Source organism: Cupressus sempervirens, chromosome 6, assembly GCF_028749045.1.
Source record: "Cupressus sempervirens isolate cs-2001-9-10 chromosome 6, ASM2874904v1, whole genome shotgun sequence".
NCBI classification, from domain to species: domain Eukaryota; kingdom Viridiplantae; phylum Streptophyta; class Pinopsida; order Cupressales; family Cupressaceae; genus Cupressus; species Cupressus sempervirens.
In genome coordinates this window covers 702055780-702062723 of record NC_143123.1, presented here as the reverse complement: position 1 = coordinate 702062723, position 6944 = coordinate 702055780, and positions in this window count along the sequence as shown.

Here is a 6944-nt window from a genome sequence, read left to right as displayed (position 1 = left end):
TACTTTGCATTGACCACTTCTTGTGCCATATGTGTAAACAAAAGACAATGTAACCCTGTTTAAGGGAAGACGAGTCATGTGGAGCAACGAAAAGAGAGTACAATGGAGAAAGGCAAAAGCTTTATTTTTAGCAGAGAGATGATGGCAAAGGTAGGCAAAGCTTTCTTGGTAGTGGAGAGAACATGATGGCAAATCTACATATGTGCCAGCTAAGTGACAAAAGGAGCATGGATGCACATCAAATTGTCAAACTTGAACACCTTCAAGTGGCAGCATAGATACCTTGGCAAATGATTTATAATTTAATGACACAAGTAACAGAAATAAGTGCCTAACAAGTAATTGATGATGTATTGACTCAAGTCTCAGGTGATAGAGGAGTCATAGGTATGCCTGGGAGGATATGACAGTCTTCTAGCAGCGGGGATAAGCAAATTGAGCACCCCAATGTCTGATGAGGGATCAAAGATAGCACAAGGCGGCACTGAGATGTTTCAAGATGCTTGAAATCAATAGCTAAGAGATTGATAAATGATAGATACACATGAAATAGGTGTTTGGATGAATTTGGTCATATTTGAAGTGAGGAGTGGATTTAAAATATCCCTTAGCGTGAGGTTCGTCAAATGTTGGTGGCATGCATGAGAGAATGGTATACTCAGGGAAGAACTAAGTATTTCAAGTGACATTATGGCTGAAAAGAGCAGAAATTTTGAGAAAACAAACTATGTGACATACACATTTGGATATCCTTCCTAGTGTGGGTTTGTTCAGTAAGTGGCAGCATCAGCAACAACATATGGTTCATCTTGTTCGAGTGACAGAAATGAAGAAATTGTAAGGATACATGACATCAATGTCATGCAAATGTGGTTGAAAGGAGAAATAAGGCACCCTTGATAGTTGAAGGTGTAGCTTGAATGGAAAACATTAGATTAGCATGCAAGATTGTATTATGTGATGTCTAATGTGATAGTAAGGTCTAAAACATGTGCTCGAGGGTCTTTTGAGTGACAAACACGAATTCTTCTTAGGACAAGAGTGATTGTTAGGCACACCTAAAGCAACAAGATAAGATAAGACAAGGGATTTTTTTGTTGCAAACACCCTTGTGGGCATGAAAGAATGTTTGATTAATTGAATGTAGCTGCCTTCCATTATTGATGAATTGGTTGACAACTAGCAACTTTGAAAATGGACCTCTAGGAAATAGTTTCATTTAGCTAGTGGGAATAGTCACACTTTGGTGAAACAATTCACAAGAGAACTTAGGGTTCATATCACTTGATTTGGTTTTCATAGAGTGACTCTCACTTTAAGTTGATCTTATTATACGAGTCACTAAGTTTAATTAGTGATGTTGATAGTGGATTTATAACTGTTAGGGTTCGATGTTCTTCAATGGGTCTAATGTCCTTAGATTAAGGAACTACAACAAAATAATAGTGGAGCTGCATAGTAAATTAGTATTTTTGGCAATGACTATTTATGATAGGGGAAGATACCCAAAAAATAATAATTAGACCCCCAATATATATTCAATACTGCATAGAGGAAGATAACTAGTAGTGGCTATAGCTAACTTCACACACTCAATTGAGGTACCAAACAATGTCAAAATTAACTGATTTATTTTTGGTTGTTCTCATATGTGACTTAATTGCTTAACGCTAAGTTTTTAGCTTCTCACCAGTAACAATACACTATGTACATGTTGTTGTTTACTGAATAGGATAAAAATGGAGCTTTAACACTGCATCTAACATTCACACTATTCATTTGTATTTTGAGTTGAAATTGAATAAGTAATGTAAATATGGAAATGCTTGAAATTAGACAAGATAAGATACATACCTCATGATGAAATTAATTTGAAAATGCCTGTTTTCTGATGTTTGTGTATAGTTTTAGGAAATTCTACAACTTGCTCGAGATTAGAAATGTCGAGACAGAGAAAACCTAAAAAACTTTTGTCCTTCTGAAGGTAGGTTGACCTTGACCTAGGTTTGGAATCAACTATAATAATGGAATTGAAATAAAGCATGCTAGCAAGTAGTAGAAGTAAATCTAACAATGAAGCTATGATATTCAATAGATATGCAATTGTATTTGAAATGTTAACTAGTGCATTGATATGAAAGCTTGGACTAAATAACATAAATAAAAAACAATAAATGTAAATCAAAACCTTAATGATTGTATGCTTGAAATCCACCTTGAGGGAAGAATGAATAGATCTTGAAGGGGAACAAAGGATCTTGAAGGAAGATCGCACCACCATGATGGATAGATCTAGGGTTTGAATGATGAATCTTGAATGCTTGAACCAAACCCCTTCAAAGGCTTGAATGCTTGAATCCTTGATCTTCAATAGAGAACTTGAATGGAGACAATGGCTTGGATGCTTTCTTGATAATATTTGATGGAATGCTTGCTTGATGAAATAAATGGATCATCCAATATCATAATGTGCCTTAGAGAAAATGAGAGGAGGAGGCTTCCATATGTAGTGATCTAGGGCACAAACTTCTAGAGAGGTCGACATTGGAGAATTAAATCCCAATTAATCTTAACCCCTAGAAATGAAGCTAGACTAAATGCAATTTAAGAGTTTATCTTTTCGAAGACCAAAATAGCTGACCTAGAAGTGAGAAAACAATTCTTTTTGAAACCCGACAATCAAAAATCATGGAACCTTGAAATATGGACCTTGGGTCAGGGTCAAGGTTGAGGTCATCCTTGACCCTTCAGGTCATCATTGATGCAGAAAGTCAAAGTCTTCAGTTTCTCAGAGAAAGTTGTCAAAAAGAGGTTGGAAACAGGAGGAGAGAAGCAGAATAGGGGGAAAACAACTAGATCCATGCAAAGACCTATTCAAGGTGCTTGACATGACCCAAACCACTTGCTCAGAGGGCTAAACATTCTTATCATGGAAGTGCTTCCATTTTAAGATGATACATTAAGCCCCCACTTTAGCAAGGACTCGATACAAACTCTTGGTAAAGGAGAAGATAGAAGGGATCCAAGTGGATTCATAACGAGATAAAATAACACTTAGCTAAGAACACAAGCCCCCAAGCTAAGGATTCTAACTCAAAATACACGTACAAGGGTGCAAAAGGAAAAAGAAAAAGAAAAACAAAGCTACAAGAACACATAAAGAGGGGTTAGTACTAAACAAACTCAAATCAACTAGCACAATAAATCTTGCTAAGAAATATTTCTCATACTAGGATCATATTTGGAAAGTTATCACAAAAGCATAAATGATTACATAAGAAAGACAAGAGCAACACTATAAATAACATAGCTTCATGATCCAGTCCCACTAGCATGAAAGCGAAAAGAGAGAAAAGAGGGAGTGATTGCTCTGCTTAGTAAGATGCCCACCTTACCGTGAATCACTAAGGGAGAGGGAGAGCCCAAACATGTGGCCAAACCTTATAGTTCACCCATAAACTGTGCTTGCAATTGTAATTCCTCTTCTGACGGCTTTTGGAATACCCATAGATCCACCTTCTTGTATCACTATGAATATAAAACACGTCTCTCCTCAGGGTTTAGCAACTTATGTGCGTTACCTTCAGAAGATTTAGCATATTGAAAATTTGAAAAATGTGTGTCTGTTCAGAATTTAGCAACTTATGTGTGTTACCTTAAGAGGATTTAGCATATTGAAAATTGAAAAATGCGTCTCTTTAGGATTTAACAACTTATGTGTGTTCCCTTAAGAGGATTTAGCATATTGGAAAAAATTGAAAAATGCATGTCTCTTTAGGATTTAGCCACTTATGTGCATTAACTTAAGAGGATTTAGCATATAAATAAAAAACTATAGTACAAGGGAGATCCTATATATGCCCCCCTCCTTATTGTGGCTGTCTAGTAGGCATGATAAGGAAGAGTAAGAGGATACCTACTTCACAGTGCAAGGAGATATCTTGTTTAACAACAATGTATACCATATTCTTAGCGAGAGATATTGACCCCTACATCCAAGAGCATATATAATCGTGAAAAGGATATGTCACTCATGGAACAAGGATCCTCAAAGAAAGAGATCTTATCAACTAGACCCCCACCATAGAGGAGTGCCTTTAGATAAAATATCATCTTTCAAAGATAAACCAAATGGGATCAAAGATTCAATCATCAAGCACCCACTAGAAAGAAGAGAAAGAGAAATCTTTGGATGAGGAAAACAACTCTAACACCAACGCGAGGGTAAGAGTTTATAAAGAACATAATTTGCAACATAAAGAAGAGGTGATGACCTAGGACAACAACCTCTCACAGAAAAGATTATTCATAGTCAAAAGATCTATCAATATGATGAAATAATATCGCAATATAAACAAATGCTATCGCAATATAAACAAATGCTACTAAGCTAAGGAAGCAATTCCCTAGACAAAGAAAGAAGGAAGAACCTACTGTGAGGTTTTCGCATCATTGCCCAAAAACTTTGGGGACCTACTTTTTCGGGCAAGCCTTGGCAATTTTTTGCAATTTTTTTGGAATTTTTTAGTTGTCTTAACAAAATTTGGAGTTGTCCAAAGGTTTTCAAATTAACAATTTTTACACCTTGGATGCCTTCGAGCCAGGAGGGGATTTGATTTGTTTTCCACCCGACGCTAACTTGATTTTTCTAGAACATGTAAATTTATCCTTAGGCCAAACAAAATTCAATGACAACATTTTTTCGATGGTTAAAATGATATTTGGTAGAATAGATTTGCAAATTCTGTGCTTATTAGACGAATTTTTGAAAATTTGATATAATTGTAGAAGCTTGAGCATTCTCAAAATGAATTTGTTAGATTGAGTTGTTTTGGAAAATCTTGATTTTTTTTGGTTTAAAGGAAATTTTGATAGTGAAATTGAAATTGGAATTTGAATTTTGACTGCCAGGAAAATGATTTATTTTGTTAAAAATTTGAAATTGCATTGCAATATTGAAATTGAATTAAATTGCAAAATCACATTAATTGGGTTGAAATTTTGCCTAGGGATTTTTAAAATATTAAAGCAAGTTCGTAATTTGGAATTGAAAATTGATTTTGGCTTGCTAGATTTGATTTTAATGATATTTTAATTGCCAAAACATTATTAAATGAAAATTTTGGCATCTCCTAGGCTTACCTTGCTTCTATTTTTGCGATTTTTGATCAAAATTAGCAACTAAATGGGCCAATTTCACTGTAGGCTAAGTAATTTTAATGTTGCATTTAGATCCGGGCCACTAATTAAAGGACTAACTTAATTTTGTTTTCCCTTTAGGCAGCTTGGCCCACTTGGAGAGGCAAAAAGTTTGGTAAAAGAGGGGATCCCCCTCTTATTTTCCCATTCCCATTTTTCTCATCCTTGGATGTGCGATTTTCTTCAAAGGAAAACGAATTTTAGCTTGAGTGATTTTTGAGGTAGATTCTCCATTTCTTGGCAACATTTTTCTCCTTGCTTGGGCGAATTTATGCCCTAGGACGTTTTTTGAGTAGATTTGATTTTTTCCGGCTTGGGCGATTTTTTTTTTTGAGGTCTGATTTTTGGTGATTTTGCAACAATTTTAATTTGATTTCTCCATCTTTGGCAGCGATTTCTCCTTCTAGAATTTGATGATTTTATTTGGTGAAAGGACAATGTGATTTAATGTCTGATTTAGTGGCATGGGCAAATTTTGCAAGGTTGGTGAATTATGATTTTTGCTAGGGCATCATATTTGCAAGCGGGATTGAATTTTTCGAGATCTGATCTGAATGTGAAGAGGGCCCGGTTATTGGTAAAGGTAGATTTAGGGTAAAATTTTGGTTCATTTTTAGAGGTGAAGATTGGTTTTAAAAGTAGATTTTATTTCTTGTTATTGCTTGGTTCCTTTCCCTTATATTCTTCTTGCACTTTTCATCCACCACTCCATTTCCATTGATAAGCCGAAGTTGGGAGATATAAGTGTAGATTTCATGATAGGACACTTGGAGAGGCAGAAATAATCAATACCACCCTGGTATTGAAGTTGGGAGATATAAGTGTAGTCCATCCTAAGGTAACAAAGAGGTAGAAATAAGTGGTAGTCCCATCCCTAGAAAAGACGTTTGAAGATTGATAAGCGTAGAGATAAGATCTGGAGAGGCAGAAATAAGCTAGATTCTATCGATAGAAAGAAGGTTGGAGATTGATAAGTGTAGTCCATATCATTTAGAACGAAGGGGCAGAAATAAGTGTTTAGGATGGTAGATGTTAGTACAAGCAAGAACCCAAAGAGAACAAATACCAAAAAAGACAAGGAAGACATGATGCCTAAGACCACCTTCTTCTCGAAAGTGAGGCGAATAAGTGATACCAATATTGGTACAATGAATATGGTATAGGTGAAGGACATATTGAAGGAAGGATGATCCCCCATGGCAAAGAAGATTTATAAGAGTGAAATTGTACGCTTGACGACTTTCCCTCCTACCTTGCCTTGTCCGGAATTGGTAATGGACTGTGCATTTTAGTTTGATATTGTTATCAAGTCCATCATTTTTTATGAAGGGAAGAGAGTGTTGGCTAACATCAACGGACGAGTGGTCGAAGAAATATTCAATATTTTGCAGCATAAAGGCATGACAGTGGTAATGATGGATCAAGTGGCTAAGTTATTTTAGGATAACTAGGAGGCCTACTTCATTCATCTAAAGTTGAATTGGTTACACGAAGGCAAGAAGGGAGTTACTAAGTCGTCAAAGCTCACCAAGTCAAATTTCAAATTGAAGTACGACGACCTTATTGTTCTTCTTAGCCGAATCATGAGCGTGGCTCAAGGTATGCAATTCGAGAAGTGGATGTATTATTTTATTGACTAAATTGAGAATCGAAAGAGAAAATTTGATTGGGCTAGAATTATAAGTGAAAATCTAGAGACTTAAGACAATGCAAAATCAAAAGCAATTCTATATGTGATCCTATCT